Below are 21,192 nucleotides of genomic sequence, written 5' to 3'. Positions count from 1 at the left end.
ATAAGAAACTTGTTTGGAGAACAAAGGAAATAGAAAAGGGAGTTAAAGGATTTTTAGTGATGTTACACCCAAGCCATGATAGAATTTGACAAATGATCTCTATAAGATTATACAGTATATCTTTTTGTTGTAGATATATTCATTTCTACTAAGTGTAATATTTACTTTTGACGGGGAAGGTTGAATAATGACAAAATATTGCCATTTGATTCTTTTTCAAGATTTCATATAGGTAGACTACTACCTTTATATTTTGTTTCATATTCAGTTTTAACTTAGTTTGAATTGGTTACATTTAATAAAATTGAGATTTTAGTACATACTCTAAATTTCACAGTAATGCTTTGGATAAGTTAATATCTTCAGATAGCTAATCTCATGGAATTACCATATGGCCTCATAATTCCCCTCCTAAGTCTATATCTAAACTAACTATAAAACAGGTACTGAAATAAATGCATATACATACGCATTCATAGTAACAGTGCTCTCAGAAGCCTGAGAATTATCAAAGGTGGAGATGACCCAAAAGTTAATCAATGATTGAATGGGTGAACAAATGTGATATATCCATACTATGGAATATTATCCTAATATATAAAAGCCCAGGGTCTGTAACGACCAACCGAAGGCTCTACTAAACACCAGAAGTCAATCCTGCAGTCAGTGGTGGGTTGCCATGGTGACCCAGCACTGACTGCCGAGGGACCTGCGGATCAGGCCCAATGAGAGGCCTGGGGAGAGAGGCAGGGTCTGATCTGCAGCCTCCATGGTAGCTGTTGATCAGCCATTGCCTCTCTCTTTCTCTCCGGGCTTCACCAGCAGCTCCCCTCTGTTTCTCTCCAGGCCTTTCTGGGGGCTGCTGATCAGCCCTCCCTCTCCAATCAGGCCCAGATATGCTAATTGGAATAGAAATCAACCAATCAGAACTAAACCTGGGTGAACTGTGAGGAGTTAATGGTTGCCTAAAAGGTGGAGCTTCTGACACTGACTGGCATAGAAACTGACTAATCAGAAAACAATTTGGGTGGACTGTGAAGGCAGAACCAAAGTTGGAGGCTGAGGAGGGGTTTTAAGGGCAACAGCTGTTTGGTGTAAGGTGTAAGAAAGAGGCTCAATTTTTTAATGACCAGTTTAGCATTATAGTGCATATGGCTGGCTATCAGTCCAGATGTAGGGATTATGTATTTTTGTTTGCCAAGAGCATCTCCACCTGCTGAAAAGCCCCCTCCCCTCCATTTAAGTAATCCTATCCTATATAATCTCTCTATACTAATAAAAGGGTAATATGCTAATTAGACCAGGTCGACTGGCCATCTTCCAGATATCCAACTTCCTTCCGGACAAAGTCATGGTGGCAGTTGGAGGCGAGATTAGGCCAGAAGGGGAGGGAAGTTAGGGGCAATCAGGCAGGCAGAGGCAGTTAGGGGCAATCGGGTTGGCAGGGGAGGGCAATTGGGGGCAAGATGAGGCCAGCAGGGGAGGGCAGTTAGGGGCGAGATCAGGCTAGCAGAGGAGGGCAGTTGGGGGCAATCAGGCAGACAGGCAAAGAGGTTAGGGACAATCAGGCAAGCAGGCAGAGGCAGTTAGGGGCAATCAGGCAGACAGGCAGGTGACTGGTTAGGAGCTAGCAGTCCCAGATTGCGAGAGGGTGCAGGCTGGGCTGAGGGAACCCCCCCTCCATGCATAAATTTCATGTACTGGGCCTCTAATGCAGCTATAAAAAGGAAGGTAGTACTGGTTCATGCTACAATATGGGTAAATCTTGAAAACATTATGCTAAGCAGACAGGAGATTAGTGTTTTTCGGAGAGGAAATGGAGTAACTGCTTACTGGGTACATAGTTTCTTTTTGGGGTGATGAACATTGAGTGTACAACACTGTGAATGCACTAAGTGCTACTGAATTATTTATTTTAAATATTATTTAAATTGATTTTAGAGAAAGGAAGGAAGAGGGAGAGAGAGAAACATCAATGAAAAAAACATCGATCGGCTGCCTCTCACACACTCCCTACTGGGGATTGAGCTCACACCCAGGCATGTGCCCTGACTGAAAATCAAACCTGGGACCTTTTGGTGCTCAACCAACTGAGCCATTGGGGCCAGGCTAAATTTTTTACTTTAAAATAGTTCATTTTATATTATATGAATTTTATTTCAACAAAAATATATGAATGAGTCAATAGGAGCAAAACATACTGACATGCATTTAATACTCATCTATCAAGAGTTTTAAAAAAATTGAATTACTAAATACTGATTCTCAACTAAACTTTCAAAATGATGTGGCAGAAATCAGTGTTACCCAAAGTGTGGGGTGTGTTTTAATGATGGTAGGTCAGATGGGAAAGGCTTTAAATAACATTGCCTCACATAGTGAGAAATTTAATTTCTTTTCAGAGATTTTTGTCACCTTTCAGTCCCTGTGACTGCATCAGTGAAAGTCTCAATTTTGTGCTAGGATGTTAGCTGTTACTATGTTTAATATCTCTAACACACATGAATCTCCTTTTTCAAAGAAGAGAGATCAGGCTCAGAGCTCTCTGTGGGCAACACTATGAAGGTGGTTTTAATACTATTGTGTCATTTTCAGTGCGTTCATTTTTACTTATATCTTTTATTTATGTTTCAGGACACCCGTTTTCCACTTTAAACGGTGTGCATTATAATTTATAGATTGTGCTGCAAAAAATTTCTTCTTTAACTTGATCTAAGTTGAAATGTGAGCCCACTTAAAGAAAAACATTAGGTATATAATAATGTAAATGGCATGAGGATTTGGGAGTCCAGTAGAACTTAGATGATTAAATAGGACACACTGGCATGAAGAAACACACACAGGGTGGGTGTGGGGACCTGAGTCTCTCTGCTCTACTTGTGCAGCAATGGGCACACCACTGAGCCCCTCTATGCTGCAGTTCCTACCTCACTGTTTTACACATGGAACTTACATTATTAAATTATTTGTGTTGGTTATTTTCTGTGTCACGGGGGTTGCCCTTGCACACGATCCTGGTAAGGTGTAGGTTCTGCCAGTGAGACACACGCATGGGGTTTGGTCAGCATAAGGAGCGTGTCTTTCTTCCTCCAGCACAGCACTTGACATGAGGGTTTAACAGATAACAATTTTTGCAGTGAAGCTGGACTCCCCACAGTGCCCTGGCAGTAACCAGCTTCTAAGCTGCAAGGCAGCTGTGACACTGGCAGTGATTTCTGCCATTTCCTGCGGTTTCTGATACTGGGTGCCACAGCTTCCTGATGTCCTCTCTGACGTGGCACAACCTGAGTCAGTGGTGGTCCCTTTTCAAACTTCACTCATCTTCTCCTTCCAAAGACTTTGCATGCATCGGATTCCCTGTATTAAATACCTTTCTGCTGTTCATACCCGAGTAGTTTCCTCACTGAACCATAACTGAGGTATTAGTTTTATTGAATTCATAAAAGCTTAGATTCTTTTTCATTAAAAAAATATATTTTATTGATTTTTTACAGCTAGGAAGAGAGAGGGACAGAGAGTTAGGAGCATCAATGAGAGAGAAACATTGATCAGCAGCTTCCTGCACACTCCCCACTGGGGATGTGCCCGAAACCAAGGTACTGCCCTTGACTGGAATCGAACCTGGGACCCTGGAGTCCCCAGGCCGACGCTCTATCTACTGAGCAAACCGATTAGGGAAAAACTTAAAAATTTTGTACATTTTAATAATAGTACAAAAGAGTTAACATTTGTTGAGTGTTTATTATTAGTCATTGGACTAAAGATTTGAAACCCATAATTTCATTTAGTTCTCTTAAGAACTCTATAAAGGCTAGCCAGTATGGCTCAGTGGTTGAGCGTCAAGCAATGAACTAGTAGGTCAAGGTGTGATTCCAGGTCAGGGCACATGTCCCAGTTGTGGGCTCCCTGTGTGGAGGCATGTAGGAGGCAGCTGATTGATGATTGTCTCTCATCACTTATGTTTCTATCTCTCCTTTACTCTCTAAAATGAATAAAAATATATTTTTTTAAAAAGAACCCCATAAGGTAGTTTCTATTACCATGCTTATTTTGCAGAGGAAGAAACTGAGGCAGAGGAAGAAACTGAGGCAGAGGGTGACTTACTAACCCAGGTCTCAGAGATGGCAAGCAGCAGAGTGGGAATTTGAATGCAGGCTGTGTGAATACAGAGAGTGTTCGGTGACTCCACACTTACTCCCTTCCCCCTGCACAAAAATGTTTACTTCAGGTCTGCAACAAAGTCTGCTTCAAGTCTGAAACCGGAAGTGTTTTGGAACTCAGAAGTTTTGATTTTTAGAAGGGGGACCCAGCACGTACACTGCATGTTAGTTGTGGGGCAGTTTAAAAGGGATCTGGGACAGAACCTTGTAATCAAACACACTATTAGTTCTGAAATTGGATGAGTGTTAAATAAGGCAAAGACCATAAACAGCTAAAGGACAGTTCCTTTACTACCAAGTGAGGCAGGTGCAAAATGTAGGGGGAAAAAACTTTTGGTTTTTATAGTTTGGTGGATTTCAAAATTGCAGATTAGGAATTGCGGACCTGCAATTATCATGAAGTATTAGCAAATAGAAAAGAGAGACTGAATGGATTTTTAAAAAAATTTTTCTTGTTGCTTTTTATCTTCATTAATCTTTAGTCAGGCTACTTATGACCGCTTTTCCTCTCCTTTTATAGCCAAAGCATGTGGTGAAGACTTATTTTTTTTCTATTTAAGTCAAATGAAATTGCAAGTATATTTACTTTGCAGATGCCTTAAGGTTAAGGCCATCGTGTTCCAGAATGCCCAGCATATCACCTCACCAAAGCAGAACCAGGAAAAATCAGCAACTTAGGAGTGAAAAACAATACCTTAGGATTTCCTAAAGTTTACCTTGTTATTTTTAAGGGAGAATACTTTTGGGGGGCTTAAATATGTTTTTCCAATTACAGTTGACATTCAATATTATATTAGTTTTGGGAGAACAAGACAGTAATTAGACATTTATATATCTCTTGTTTTTTTATAACTTGACTTGCTTATACAGCATTTCTGTTAATATTTATAGTGATTTTTTAAAAAGATTTTAGCCTAGACCGGTTTGACTCAATGGATAGAGCGTCGGCTTGGGGACTGAAGGGTCCCGGGTTCGATTCCGGTCAAGGACATGTACCTTGGTTGCGGGCATATCCCCAGGAGGGGGTGTGTAAGAGGCAGCTGATCGATGACTCTCTCTCATCGATGTTTCTAACTCTCTATCTCTCTCCCTTCCTCTCTGTACAAAATCAATAAAATATATTTAAAAAAAAATTAAAAAAAAAAGATTTTAGCTAAAATGTAGCTAACTATTGCTTTAAGATTTTATTTTTAATAAACTTATTCCCAGTTACCTATAGTTGGATAACAAACCACTCCAAGCTCAGTGGTTTAAAACAGCAACTGATTGCTCTCATGGTTCCATAGTTTGACTGGGCTCACCTGAGACGTTCTCATTTGGGCTTTCTCATGGGGTCACATGGTTGGGGGCTCAAGGCATCTGAAGGCTTGTCTGTGCTGGACACCAAGATAGCTCACCCTCATGGCTTGCCGTCAATGCTGGCTTTTACCAGGGTCTCAGCAAAGGTTCATTGTGGCCTCTCCCTGTGGCTGGGGCTTCTTTCAGTGAGGTGGCTAAGTTCTGAGAGCCTTAGCGTTTTAGAGACCTGGGTGGAAGCTGCAAGACTTCCTACAATCTAGCCTTAGAAATCACTTGGCATCACTCCCACCCTGTTCTTCTGGCCAGAAGTCACAGGGCTGTTCTAGATTTAAGAGGAGGATGATTAAAAAAAAGGTTGTAAATATTGGAGGCATAGTTCTCTGGTGAAGGGAAGGCATCTTTGAAAACTTGCTACCACGCAACTTATATAGATATGTGTGCAAGAGTTTAAAAGCTATTTTAAAATCATCTACAGAGAGGCAAAAGTTTTATTACCCCACAACTGAGATAAAAATGCCTTGAACTTCACATTTTAAAATATCTTAACAATACCTATTAATATACTTCTGCTTGATAAGACAGATTATAAATAGAGGCCCGGTGCACAAAATTTGTGCATGGGTAGGGTCCCTAGGCCTGGCCAGCGATCAGGGCCAAACTGTGGGGCAACTGGTGGGGCGAATGGGGGGGGGGGGTGAAGTACACTGGCACCCGCCTTGGTTTGCCTGGCTCCACTTGCTCGCCAGCCCCACCCCCTGTCGCCACTGGTTAGGGCCTGCAGGCTGGCGGGCAGCTCCTGCCTTGAGCCCATCATAGTGACTGGTCATTCTGCCATTTGGTTGATTTGCAAATATTAGGCTTTTATTTTATAGGATGGAATGGCATCCAAGAAGAGGCCAAATGCAGAGGAGCTCAGCTATAAGTTGAGCAGGCAGAGCTATAAAACTATAAAAACATAAGGAGATACTTTCAAATGATAAGTCATCATTATAGATTTTTGGGAAACCATGATACCCATTTTGGTATGTAATTAGGAGCAGGGTGGTTTGTGAGCAAAAAGGCAGAGGAGATAATGAGAGGCAGCCTTTGTAGTTGAAAACTAGTCATTCCTGCTTTTTTTTTTTTTTTTTTTTTTTTTTTTGAGTCACAGATACTTTTGAGTATATGAGAGAAGTGAGAATTTTTTCCCCTAAAATGGTTATTTGTATTCCTTTGTTTCTTCCTGCATTCTTTCCTCCTTATCTTCCTTTCTTCTCTCTCCCCCCTCTTCCTTCATTCCTTGTACAATTATTTATAGAAGCTGATTCTGTATCAGATATCAATCTGTACCACGGGGTAGATTAGGGAAGAAGATAAGTTTCCCAATTTCATGGCAAATACATTCTTAAGATAAGGAGACTGAGAGAAAAAAAAAAAATCAGAAAAAAATGATACACCAACCTTTGCTGCTTTGGCTCAGTGAACAGAGCATAGACCCTCAGATCAAAGGGTCATGGGTTGATTCCACTTAAGGGAATGTACCTCGGTTGAGGGATCAATCTGGTCCAGATCGGGTGCATGCCAGAGGCAACCAATCGAGGAGTCTCTCTCACATTGATTTTTCTGTCTCCTCGGTCTCTCCCTTACCCTTCAACTCTCTAAAAATTGGTGGAGAAATATCCTTGGGTGAGGATTAACAACAACAACAACAAGATAAAACACCCACAGCCAAAACGGGTTTGGCTCAGTGGATAGAGCCAAACGGACTGAAGGGTCCCAGGTTTGATTCCAGTGAAGGGCATGTACCTTGCTTGCTGGCACATCCCCAGTGGTGGGTGTGAAGGAGGCAGCTGATAGATGTCTCTCTCTCATCGATGTTTCTGACCATCTTTCTCTCTTCCTCTCTGTAAAAAATCAATAAATTAAAAAAAAACACACCCACAAATAAACAAGACAAACTCAGATAGTTATAAGGAACAAACTGCATACACAACATCTTGCATACAATTTTATGGGGTTCACAATCTTCCTATGGACTTGTCCTCCTTGCTCTGCAATTAATAACTTCTCTTTTAAACCAAAGGATGACTTTTTAACATGAACAGTGTGGCTGTGGCTGTTGGTTCTTCATTACTTTTCCAATTAAACTGAGTACACAGATGTTGACTTTTTTTCTTCCTTTTCCAACCATGAAGAACAACTACATGCAGTGTCATTGGAACCGACTTTCCTTACAGATGGAGGAGCATTGGTTCCTTATGAAATTTCAGAAAGCACGGCTGCTTGTGTGGATAAAAATGTGCCCTGCAAGGTTTCCTACAGCTTTATTAAAAAAAAAAAAAAATTCCTTCCTTAGGAAACTATCTGCTTACCCCTCTTAAAAAAATTAAATGGCTCGGATAGCCATGGATTCACATTTCGAAGTCTCAAGTTACAGGAGACGCTAAGGACTTACCCTTTCATCCATATTCTGAAGATGAGAGTGAAAGATGGATGGTTTGCTTTGTAGAATTTTTTGCTCTATGTCCTCTGTCTTTATGTTCTTACCACAAATTGTACTTCTGGCCTTAGTTATTATGACATCCTTGTGGGGGACTCAAACCTATACTTTTACTTTTGGCAACATTTTAAGTTCTTTTCATTTGCATAACATAACTTTTGCAAAAGCGAAATGCAAGTGTCCCTCTACTATTGCACTGGTTGTAGTAATGAACTTTTGGTATTTGGGAAATATTTTAATTGGTAGCACAAACTGTTACTCCATATGTCTCTCTCTCTCTTTCTCTTCCCACCCCCAACCTCCGTACCCCCTCCCCCCCCTTTTCCCCCCACTTTTGGTGCTTTATTGATAGCAAGATTTTAGCCTTTCTTCAGTTAAAGGATATTTTAATATCTAGCATTTAATGTTGTAGTAAATATAATCATGGTGTGAATGCAATTATTTAGGGGTTGGTAATATATTTCTATAGGTACATTTTTAGTGGAACATTGCCACACTCATTCTTTTACATATTATCTATGACTGCTCTTAGGTTTACTATCTTTCCCCTCAGATAAAAATTTTGCCTATTCTGTTTAGACAAATAAGTCTATATTTTCTTTAAAATCATTGACATAAATTTAAAATTTATTAAATGCCACATGTAAAATTGCATGCTTATCACATGTCAAGCACTACCCTGGAGATATCTTAGTAAACAAGAAAGATAAAAATTTGTGTTTATAGTTTAACAATACCTCTAAGAAGCTTAATTAAAATTAAGGTAAGCCCCAGAAGTTATACCTAATAAATCAGGTTTTATGTTGATGTGACATGACTCAGTGATGATTTTTTGACTTGGGAAAAGATGTGAGGATTTCTGAATTGTAATACTATAGCTCTAGCCTGTTTGCCTCAGTGGATAGAGTGTCCGCCTGCAGACTGAAGGGTCCTGGGTTTGATTCTTGTCTGGGGCACAATTCCAAGTTGTGGGTTCTATCTACAGTAGGAGGTTTGCAGGAGACAGCTGATCGATGATTCTCTTTTATCATTAATGTTTCTATCTCCCCCTCTCCCTTCCTCTCTGAAATTAACATTTAAAAAAATACGATAGTGTCAGGCTGTGATTATTGAAGTATAAAATTGAATCAATAGTGCTCATGAAGTTGTCCAAACTAAAATTAAAAAATATTACTTGTATAATTTATGGAAAAAACATATCTGAAATTTCTACTTCATTTTGCAAATTATCCTGTGGCCAGTGTAGATCATCCAAATTCCCATGAACTCATTATTAACTAGTCACTTGGATTCTTGTTTATGATGTTTGCAGGGATGTCCCTTAAGTAACACTTCTTGTGTGACTCAGTGGTTCCCAAGGTCTCCTTAAATGATGAGAGCTGAACCACAACCTGGCAATTTAATTCAATAACCATTTATTGAGGGCCTACCACGTACAAAGAAATCTGTGGGTCCAGTGGGACTACAAAGCTTGTGTGAGTGGGGCCTCTGCTTTTCAGAAGTTCAGTATGGCCCAGTTTTGGTGACAGCTAACCAGAGTATTCCATAAGAAGTGTTTTGTTTTGCTTTTTAAATCTTTTTGTTGAGAGTGTTATAGATGTTCCCCTCTTATCCCTCCATTTGCCCCCCCTCCCCCCCTCCCCCCCCCTCCCCCCCTCCCCCTCCCCCCCGGCCTTCACCACCCTTCACCACCCTATTTGTGTCCATAGGTAATGCATTATTCATATAAGATCTTTGGTGAATCCCCCTCCTCCTGCCCCTTCCAGAAGTGTTTGGATGTTGACAGTGTTTCCCACATCTTCCCAACTCCTGATTTTTTTTTTTTTTTTTTTTTTACCTCAATTCATATATCAAACACTTATTATGCTAACTTTGGATCAGGATCACAAAAATAAACACTAGTCTTCACTAATCTGGCCTAAATGAATGAAAAAAGACCAAAGGGAAGTATAAGTTTGTATTTTCTTAAAAGTGTACAAGTAAGATCACACTTGTGAGCTAGGAGCCTTAGAGACCACCTAAGTCTTAATCTTCTGTATAGTGACCTCCTTCGTCCCTCCTGCCACGTGGCACCCAGCACCCAGTTCTCAGTGTCAGTCTCACCTGCTGGGAGAGAGGGAACCGCCACCACATGCCGAGCGGCCAGCTCGTCATTCAGTTCCTGGAACAAGGACAGGATGCCCTCCAGTTGTTTACACAGCCTCACTTTTCTAGCTCCGATCGAATACATCATTTAACCGCAGCAAAAACAGTGTTGGAAAGTTTACATCATTCAGCTTTTCATGGCACCTCTTAAAGGGAGCTCTGGAGATTCCAACTCCTGACAACTCCCATGGAATTAAAAAGGAAAGCTGACCGAGAGAAAGACCGTACAGGGGAGGAGCATTGGAGAACTTCTAGGTAGCAAAGGGGTTTTGCACAGGAACCTATGGAGAGCCGCGCTGATTTGAACCCTCAGGTGACGGTCCTGGAAACAAAACAAAACAAAACAAAAAAAACGAGAGCAATGCGAATTTTGTCAGAAGCAGTGCCGTTTGCTAAGCGGAGGGTCCCTGGGCTCTGCCTCCCGATGCCTCCGCCCTCCCCGGCGGCGCTGTCAGAGGGAAACCGAGGCACCGACAACGCGAAGCCCGTCCCCTACGCCGGGGCCGCGGCTAAGTGGTGGCGTCGGAAACGAAAGCCCAGGCAACCCGGCCGCGGGGACCCTGCTCTCGGTGACTCCCCTGTGGACCTCCCGCCGGCCCCTCCATCCACCCCGGACCCTCCTCCGGACCCCAGGTGAAGGCTGCCCGTCCCCGCGGCGCCCCCAGCCCCGCCCTCTCCCTTCAGCGCCCGGGTCCGAGCCTCGGCGCGGGACTCCCCTCGGCGGCCGGGGGGTGGGGGGAAGCGGGCGCGCCCCCGGCGGCGGGAACGCGGGGCGGCCGTGGCCACCGGGAAGGGGCCGCCAAGATGGCGGCAGCCGTGGCCGCGGCGGCGGGTCTCTGCGGCGGCGGCCCGTGAGGCGGCCGGGCGGGCGGGGCGGCGGCGCGGAGGCGGGTCCCGGGCCGGCCTGGGGGCGGGGCCGTTTCCATAGCGGCGGCGGCAGGAGGTGTCGCGCCGGGAACTTCCTGGTTCCCGGGCTCGGCTTCGCGGGGATCCTCCTGGAAGGGAAACAATGGGGCGGAGGGCACTGCGGTAGCCGCCGCCGCCGCCGCCGCCGCCGCGCGAGACCTGCTGGGCCGCCGGGCCGCCCTGCTCCGCCCGCGCCGCGGCCTCCGCTGGGACCGTCCGGAGGTAACTCCCCTTCCCCTCGCCCGCCGCCGCCCGCCCGCGGCGGCTCCCGGGCTTCCCTCCGGGGCAGGGACTCCGGCTTGGCCCCGGGGAGCCGGACGCCGCCGCCATTCTCGGACCCGGGGGAGGGGACGCGCCGCGGCTGCCCCTGGGCGCTCCGGGGGGCGGGGGGCCGGGCTCCGGAAACGTTTGTGGGGCCGCCCGTGTCCCCCTCTGGAACCGGGGCTGTGGGGGTCCCGCGGTGTGATTGACAGGCAGGCGGGCGCCGGGGCGGGGGGCGCGGGGCGACCTGCTGCGGGGCCGGGGCGGGGACGGGGTCGGGCGCGCGGAGAGGGAGGGAGAGAGAGAGAGAGACAGAGAGAGAGGGAGGGAGGGAGGGAGGGAGGGAGGGGGAGCCGCTGCCCGCTGCCCCCGGAGCAAGTTTCGGCCCCTGGAGGCGCGTCTCCCTTGCAAGTTTCACTTGCGTCCCTCGGAGCCCCAAGGGGCAGGACGGAGGCAAAAACTTGGCGCATTTCAATGAGCGCCTGGGTGCCGGGAACTTTGTTGCCACCGGGCGGCGGGAGGAGGGGGCGGTGCGGGTTCGCCGGCCGGGAAGCCCGCGCCTCTGCAGAGCTGGCTGGACGGAGTGCGGCCGGCAGCCCCGTGGCGGCGTGGCTGCGGCTGGTGCCGGAGCGTGGTTGCCCGCAGGTGTTTTAATGCCAGAAAATGTGAGGAGTGTGAACCCGCCCGGGAACGTTTTTCTGTTCATGGGAGATGGAACTCCTCTCCCACCCCGTCCCCCTTCCTCTTTTCCAGAGGCTTCCTAGTCCGCAGACTTTCCCAGGAGGTCCTGAGTCTCTTTATATGCGGCTGGGAAAGAGTTTTGAATGATCAATACCCCCAGTCATTGGAGAAATGGGACACACATGAAACAGAAAAGTGGGGGCACGATCTTGACTGTTGGCTGGAATATATTCATTTCTGTGTTAACCCATCTCCGAAGAGAATGAAGTCTTTGGGATCGTTGTAGCTCAGAAAAGTTCCATAGAACTTTAAAGACCACCTTGGTCAACTCATATGTTGAACCTCAGAGAAGTTCTGTTGGAGGGAAGTCAGGGTGCCTTTTTTTTTTTCTTTTCTTTTAGGAAGTCACCTTAATGAGAATTAAAATTAGCCGGCGTCAAGTAAACAATGATTTATTTGCCTTTTTTTTTTTTTTAATCCTCACCCAAGGATATGTTTCCATTGATTTTAGAGGAAGAGGGAGGATGTGAGGGAGAGGGAGGGAGGGAGAAAGGAAAGAGGGAGGGAGAGAGAGGGAGGGAGGGAGGGAGATATAGAGAGATGTGAGAGAGAGAGAGAGAGAGAGAGAGAGAGAGAGAGAGAGAGAGGCAGGTAGAGAGGTGGGTATGGATGGTTCCCTTCCTTAGGCACCCGACCTGCTTCCTGGGTATGTGCCCTGACTGGGATTCGAATCCAGGGACTTTTTGGTGTAGGGGATAATGCTCTAACCGAGTCCCATCGTCCAGGGTGACTTATTTGGTTTTATTTCTTACTCCATCAGACCCGAAAGTTAAGAAAAACATTTGAGTTTGCTTCTCTTTTATAATAAAGTTAGTCAAGATAGACTAGTTTATTACTCAAACTGGATGTTAATCCTTTGTTGTATGCTACATAGGCAATTGAAATATGTCAAAAGAGAAAAATTATACTAATAAAGTAGAAATTAATTTTTGAAGGAAAACCCTAGTCTTTAATTTCAAGTACAGGTCGCCCGAGTGAACAGAAATTCCTTCTAGTTGTCACAAAGGCATTCAAAGAGCGTTGTGTGCCAGACATTAAGTTTTAGTGTTGGTGCCTCCGTACTGGTTTTAACTAGACTGTCAGTCTCTCTTGTAATTTGTTTTTGGTAAGGATATCCCATTACCAGTTTGAACAGTGTTTTGACATGAAATAGCTCCTAGTAAGGACAACTGCCATTGGTTAAACAAGCCAGTAAGTAGAAGTGACAGCTTTGGCACCGTCTGTTAATGGACCGGTCAGCCTCTAGCATCCTAGGGAACCAAGACGACTTTCTGGCATGTGGATCCAGACTGGGCTGGGCCTCCGGTGCCAAGGAGAGGTTGCCCTGGCCTGTCTTTGCCAACATGTGCTTATCTATGTCAAGTTACTGTTACATTTTGTAGCCAGTGGAAATGGGTGAAAAAGAGGCCAGTAAATTCAAGCTAGTGGCAGATTAAAAGCAACATTATTTTGCTTACAAAGTGTTAGGGATGAAAAGACAGTTTGAAGCTGGCAAAAGAGTTAGCAGCAGTACTTTCTCTCTGCCTCAGGTAGAGAGAACGAGACAAGAGATTAACATTTTGTGGTTTATGTTTGCAATTTTACTTTAACCATTGTTATTTTGTTTTAGTGCATTGATATTGTTATAAACAATGCTCAGACTGTTTATTACCTGAAAGTTATAATTTGTCCCTTCAGTGTGATTTTTGGGAGGCATATTGCCTTCTTACGTGTGATTTACTTATATTTAGAGATTCATGTTTTTCCCTTTTAAAAATGGTCTCAATTTTTACAGTGGAAGTCAATACAAAGATAATGTTAATCTGAAAGAATTCTGCCTTCTAGCACACTTCATTATAGTATGTGGGAATAGAGCATGGGAATTAGAGTCGCTAACACTTGGTTTCTCAACTGGTCTGTGCCACTTCCAGGCTATTTTGCTTCATGCAATTAATTTACATTTCAAGTTTGTTTGTTTGTTTTTGGTAAAATTGGGGACATAAATTTAAGTAGGTGTTTCTTTAGTGCCTTTAATATCCCCCAAGACATTGGGTTAGGTACCTTGTTTTAAGCAAGAAGGTGCATAAGTCTTTTGAAATTTTGAAGTAAAGTATAGGGAGTTCTGAAACGTAAGTAGGGAACCTAACTTGTTTGGAGGTGTCAGGACAAGGTATCCCGAGGAAGTGACTTGTAAGACTTGAAGGATGAGGAGGATATGCTAGTTGAAAAGGGGAAATGGGTGGGTGGACCCTTTGAGGATGAGAGAAGGGCATGTACCCACTCCTTGAAGAGACTGTTGAGAAGGTTAGATAAGAATGCGTGTTATATAGTTAGTGCCTCCCAGGGTACGGAAGTAACCACTGTTAGTTGAATAGAGAAGGCTCTTGGCACCATCCTCTAATCATCTTGTTCCATAGCAATTATAGGAAGGCCATCAATCTAGTGGACTCTCACTGTACTAGACCTGGAAATGACTCTCTGCACACTTCGGGTCTACTGTCAACTCTGGCACCGCTACCTGTTAGTTTTTATATCTCCAAAACTGGAATTAGATGTTAAATAAAAGATTCTTTAATATCCTTACAGAGATACTATCATCTGATAACAGTGTATTATATGCTGATGTCAGTATCGTATTTTGATTTAACCTTGATGTCATTTTCCCTTAGAAGAGCTTAGACTACCTTATTTAGAATATTTATTCACAAAATAATACCAATCTACCCTAAAAAAATAAAATTAAAATGAGTAAATGGCAGGAGTTTAATTTGCTTCTAGGAAGATCAAGAGTGACTGGAGTTTCATGTCTTCTTTGCTTAAGTGTTTTTGGTACTAAAGACATTAATTATTCTCTGGTAGATGACGTTGTACCTATGTCTTGCTAGCATTGATGAGTGTAGAAAAAGGTACAATTTTATCCTGGAATTTTCCTTTCACTGAATTATCAAGTGAATTAAAAATATTAGAGTAGCCGAAACTGGTTTGGCTCAGTGGATAGAGCGTCGGTCTGCGGACTGAAAGGTCCCGGCTTCAATTCCGGTAAAGGGCAAGTACATTGGTTGCAGGCATATCCCCGGTTGAGGGTATGCAGGAGGCAGCTGGTGGATGTTTCTAGCTCTGTATCCCTCTCCCTTCCTCTCTGTGGAAAATCAATAAAATATATTCAAAAAAAATTAGAGTAATGTTTTTCATGAAATAAGTGAAAGGATATCATTTTAAAGCTTCTTTATGTGTGAATTTCAGTTAGCAATATTATGTAGGCCAGTAAAGGCAAATTAATATTTTATTATGGAATTAATGCAATATTTATAAGCCAGTTAGTTCTTGGGGCTTTTTATTCCTGTTTCTTTTTTGGACATTTTAATGTTCAATAGCCTTATCTGTGGTAACATAAAAAAGATAAGGTTTTAAAAAGTTAGTCACATTGTAAAAAAATCAAATAGATGAGGAGGTTGAAATTAAGGTTAGGTATTTGTTGTGTATGGGGTAGATATTCCTGTGTATTTTGCCAATGCTTGTTATAAAAATTAATCAAGTGGCATACAATGACTACTGACATTAATGTTTAAAATTAAAAAACATCTGCCCAGCCGTTGTGGTTCAGTGATTGAGCATCGACCTATGAACTAGGAGGTCACAGTTTAATTCCTGGTTAGGGCACATGCCTGGGTTTCAGGCTCGATCCCCAGTGCAGGGTGTGCAGGAGGCAGCTGATCAGTTATTCTCTCTCATTGTTGTTGTTTCTGTCTCACCTCTTCCTTCTTCTCTGATAAATAAAAGTATTAAAAAATATAAATATTAAAAAATAAAAATATTAAAAAATATATATTTGTCACAACCTGTTCCATGTTCTTTTTTTCTCATTATGGTTTTGTTTTGGGTTGATTTTTAAAAAATAATTATTTCACTTCCTCACTTTTTATTAGCTTGGGAATACACACACACACACACACACACACACTACTATTCTTTCAGTGTTTGTCTAAGAAATTCTAATATGTATTCTTGAATTATCACAGTGCAATATCAATAGAAATTTTCATCTTTTTTTCAGATAATGCATTCCTTAATGCAGATAAAAACATTAAAGCCAATTTTCTTTCATTACCTATTTTGTTGTTACCATGTTTTTAAGTGCATATAAGTATACTAGAGGCCCGGTACACGAAATTTGTGCACTCGGGGGTGGGGGGCCTGCGCCCTCTCGCAGTCTGAGACCCCTTGGCCCAGCCGATATTCCTCACAGTTCAGGATCCTTCACTCCTTACCGCCCACTCGCTCTCGGCTCCACAGGGAGCAGCTCTGCTTACTGCTCCTCAGTGCAGCTGCAGAGGTGGGAGAGGCTCCTGCCACTGCCCTCACCAGCCATGAGCCCAGCTTCTGGCTGAGCTGTGCCCTCCCTGTGGGAGCGCACTGACCACCGGGGGGGCAGCTCCTGTGTTGAGCGTCTGCCCCCTGGTGGTCAGTGTGCATCATAGCGACTGGTCATTCTGGTCGTTTCGCTATAATGGACGCCTGGGCTTTTATTCCATAGATATGCATACATACATATTTGTATACTTAACCCCTAAATAAGTTTTTCTATTGTTTTATACTGTTATTCAATTAGATTTACTGTATTTTTTTTTTAAATTCCTTTTTGCATTACTGACCTTTCATTTGGAATAGTTTTTCTTCTGCATGAAGAGTGCTTTTAGTATTTTCTTTAAACAGGATTAGTATTGACAGATTTTCAAACTTTTTGTTTGTCTGAAGATGTTTTTAGTTCACCTACATTCTTGAAAGATACATTTAGCTAGGTATAAAATTCAAATTCGAGCTATATAAATATGTATACTTATGTGTTATTTTTGGAGAAGAAATTATTCTAAAGTGTTTGACTTTATAATTCTATTGAGAAGTCAGCTGCAATTTATTGCTTTCTTGTTTATAATTTGTTTCTTTGTCAGACTGTTTTAAGAATTTTCTTTTTATCTTCTGATTTCAGATGATTTTCCCTATTTTCTTTTCTCTCGGGACAAATACCTTTTGATGCTGTGACCTGATGTATTTCACCAGTTGTTTTATAGTTCTCAATCATCATCTCTTCAAATATTGCTTCTTCCCCAGATCTATCCTTTTAGGGTGTCAATTATATTCAATGTTGAATCTCACTGAATCCTCTATGAATTTCACTTGTCTTCTATATTTTTCATTCTTTTGTTTCTTTTTTGTTGTGGATATTTTATTCTGGCCTATATTCTAGTTTACTAAATTCATCCTATCTTGTCTGATCTGTTCTTACTTATATTGTCTGGGTGGAAATGTAGTCCGGGCCATGCTTTTGGTTATTGTATTTTTCACCCTAAATTTTAATTTGATGTTTTAAAAATCTGCTATACCACTTTAATAGTTTCTAATTTCCTGTCAAAAATTTCAAGCTCTGCCTGGCCTACATGGCTCAGTGGTTTAGCATCAACCTATGAAACAGGAAATCACGGTTTGATTCCCCATCAGGGCACTTATCTAGGTTGCAGGCTTGATCCTCACTGTGGGGCCTGCAGAAGGCAGCCTGTTGATGATTCTCATCATTGATGCTTCTGTCTCTCCCTCTCCCTCTGTGAAATCAATAAAAAATATATTTTAAAAAAAATTTCAAGCTTTGCACATATCTTTTTGGACAGAGTAAGCATGGCATCTCTATCCCAGAATTCTGTAGGTTTTTTTGTTTGTTTGTTTGTTTGTTTGTTTTGTGGTCTGTTATTTCATGAGAAGCTAATCTCCTTATGTGCCTGCTTACTTTATTGTATTTAAAAAAGTATTTCTAAAAGTAATTATAGATTTAATAAGAATTTTGCCAGGCACTTAGGATCACCTTTATCTAAACAGATTTTTTTGGGGGGAGAGTCTATACACGGAGTAGTTTAGTTTTCATATGGGCTGTTCATTCTTCTGGGATTCGGCTTTTTAAGGTCTTATTTTAAAGCAGGGGGTAGCTCCTTTGGTGGATCTTATACTCTGATATTTTGTCTTCTTAGCCTGTAAGTGTGCCGAAGTGCATTTTAGCTTCTCAGACATCTGTTTGCTGTGCTCTGCATTCTGGATTCCTATTATCTCTTTAGCTGATAATTCCTTATTATATTGTTAGGTCTTTGTGTACTCTTTTTTAAATGAAGGTATTTTATACATATAGAAATGTGTACTAATATTAAATGTATACCTTAAAGAATTTTTATAAATGTAAGTATATATAATCATACACACTTCAATATATAGGACATTTTTGCCACCCCAGGAGGCTCTGTCATACTCCTTCCCAATTATACTACCTTCTTCTCCTACCCCAGGTAACAATTATTCAATTTTCTCCCACCAGAGACTAGTTTTGCATTTTCTAGTTTTTCATCAGAATGATAACATACAGTATGTAGTATTTTATATCTGACTTCTTTCATTCAACATTATTTTGTATCAGTGAGATTCAGCTATGTTGTTGCATGTAGCAGTGGTGTTTCTTTTTTATTGCCCTTAACTTGTTCTGGGCACTGTGGGACCGAAAAATGGTCTTGCACCTCAATGACTTTAATGATGAAAACATTTTTACCCTCTAATAAACCTGCAGTTCACCTCTGCTTCATTAGCTTGCTTTCTTTTTTAAAAATTTTAATATATTTCTTTATTGATTTCAGAGAGGAAGGGAGAAGGAGAGAGAGATAGAAACATCAATGATGAGAGAGAATCATTGACCAGCTTTCCTGCACGCCTCCTACTGGGGACTGAGCCCACAACCCAGGCATGTGCCCTGACCAGGAATCTAACCCAGGATCCTTCAGTCCCCAGGCTGATGCTTTATCAACTGAGCCAAGCTGGCTACGGCTGCTTCATTAGCTTTCAAGTAGGGCCGCTTGAAGGCTGAGTCTAGTATTGTTTGAAGGTTTGCTCATATGTCTGGTGGTTGATGACTGAACATTTAAATGTGGCCTGAGCATGTTCACTACGTGGTGGCTAGGTTCCAAGGGGAAGTGTCCAACCCACATGTGATGTGGTGAGAAGGGGAGTGAAGAGCCAGAGAGACAGACGCTAGTTTGGCTTCTATGACTTGGCCTTGACCTCTTCTATGAAGCTTATTCAGTATTATTTCCACTTCAGTCTAATCTTTGAGGCAGTTATGAATTTACCCAGGTTTAAAGAGATTAAAAAAATGGATTCTGCCTCCTTTTAGGGAGAGGCATAGTTCTGGAACAGCATGTGAGACCAGAAATAACACAGTGACCATTGTTGGAAAATACACTCTGCCTTAAAGGTAGCCTAATACATGACTATGTCACAGTTTATTTGTCCATTCTCTTAATAGACTCGTAATTGTTTCCAATTTTTGGCTATTAGAGTAAAGTTGCTAAGAACATTTTTATATATGTATTCCCTCCTTTTGGATATATTCCTAGGAATGGAATTATTGACTAATAGGAAAATGTGAATAAATATATAAATATAAATATAGTTACTAGCAAACAATTTTCCAAAGTGGTTGTACCAATTTATACCCTCTGATATTTTTAGTAATTTAAAAATATACTTAACGAATATATATTTTTTGGTCTAGTTTTCTCCTCAAGCAAGAAGGTTGATCTATAATACCTGATCTATCTTTGTTGGAAATGCACATCCCTTATTTTGTCTTTTATGCAATTTTTCATGTGTTTGTGTTTTACTTTCCCAGTTAGATGCTTAGTTATTAGAACATGAAGACTAGGTAGAAGAGTCTGATTGTGAAGTAATAGACCGAAAAAAGTAATATTTTAGAATATGTACTCAAATACTGCTAAGAATAATACCATTAGCTGACTATCTACATTAATTGCTTAAGAAAATTTTTAAGAAATTGCTTTTTGGGGTGCTTGAACCCCATTCTTCATCAGTTATATCACAGTTTGTTTTGACCCAACTTTTTATACCACTTTGGATTCTAAGCTAGATTTGCTTAGATTTGCTTGGGAAATATTTTTCTATTACAAAAAAGTTTTCCTCCAAAGTTGATGATTTGCTGTCACTGAGGATTGCCAACAGAATGCCCTCTAGCTTCTCCCCTCATACTTAGGGTTACCTTTGATTATTTCACTGTTAATAGTCATTTTGACTCTCTTCTAAGTGTCATTTAAGTCTGGCCCATTAAAAAAAAAATCAACATTTTAGATTAGTTTGTTTTAGTTCATATCTGGTTATGATCAACTGATCCTGTTTATAATGCTAAGGAAGCTAGAATTTTTCTTAGTAACCCAATGAATTAAAATAAGTTTTTAGGTCATAAATATTTCAGTCCTAGAACAAGAACTTACAATTGGATTTCAACTCTTTATTTTATTTTATTTTTTTATTATTATTATTTTTAAATATATTTTTTTTTTATTGATTTTGTTCAGAGAGGAAGGGAGAGAGATAGTTAGAAACATCAATGAGAGAGAGTCATCAATCAGCTTCCTCTTGCACACTCCCCACTGGGGATATGCCCGCAACCAAGGTACATGCCCTTGACCGGAATCGAACCCGGAACCCTTCAGTCCCCAAGCCGACGCTCTATCCATTGAGCCAAACCGGTATCGGCTCAACTCTTTATTTTATACAATAAGACCAAAAATGGATCAGTAGTAATATATGTCAAATATATAAGATATTTAGTTTACCAAAGCATTTTTTATGCATAACCCATTATAATTTTGAATGATAGACAGGTTGGAAATTTTAATTGTAATTTTACAGATAAAGAAACAGGGTCAGAGAAGTGGTGTGACTTGATCTGAATTTCTAGAGCTAGTCCATATGTATCTGGGACTTCCTATATATTGAGTTATTTAATTTTTTTTTTTAATAAGGTCTGTAATCAACTTGCCAAATTTCACGTTTATTGACATTCTATATGAATCTTCCTCTCTTCAACTGTATGTATGTGTATTTTTGGCCTTTGAATGAGCTGCAGCCCTTAACTCCCATCTCACTCTGGTTTCCCTTGGTACTTTTGTCCAGCTCAGGATGGCTGGACCAGGTCTCTCTCTCTCTAATTTTATCCTATCTAATAAAAGAGTAATATGCAAATTAAATTGACCATACCTCTGCTATACCCACAAGCCACACCCAACAGCCAATCAGGAGTGTGTATGCAAGTTAACTCAACCAATGGCTGCAGCCTCAGAGTGAGCAGGAGGCTTGGTTTTCCCCTGGCAATGGAGGAAGCCAAGCTTTCCCCAC

The 21,192-nt window shown here is 41.7% G+C and overlaps 1 protein-coding gene across 1 annotated transcript in view; it reads left to right on the top strand.

The window, feature by feature from the left end:
* Window positions 1-11,012: 11,012 nt before the first annotated feature.
* The window catches only part of USP6NL (USP6 N-terminal like), a 173,990-nt gene continuing 163,810 nt past the window's right edge, over window positions 11,013-21,192 (top strand). The window contains exon 1 of the mRNA XM_084888480.1: window positions 11,013-11,211. The gene's annotated coding sequence lies outside the window, so the exon portion shown is untranslated. The remainder of the gene's footprint in view (window positions 11,212-21,192) is intronic.

This window comes from Pipistrellus hanaki (genome assembly GCF_964339955.1).
Source record: "Pipistrellus hanaki genome assembly, chromosome: 1".
NCBI lineage: Eukaryota > Metazoa > Chordata > Mammalia > Chiroptera > Vespertilionidae > Pipistrellus > Pipistrellus hanaki.
This window is presented reverse-complemented; position numbering and strand designations above follow the sequence as displayed.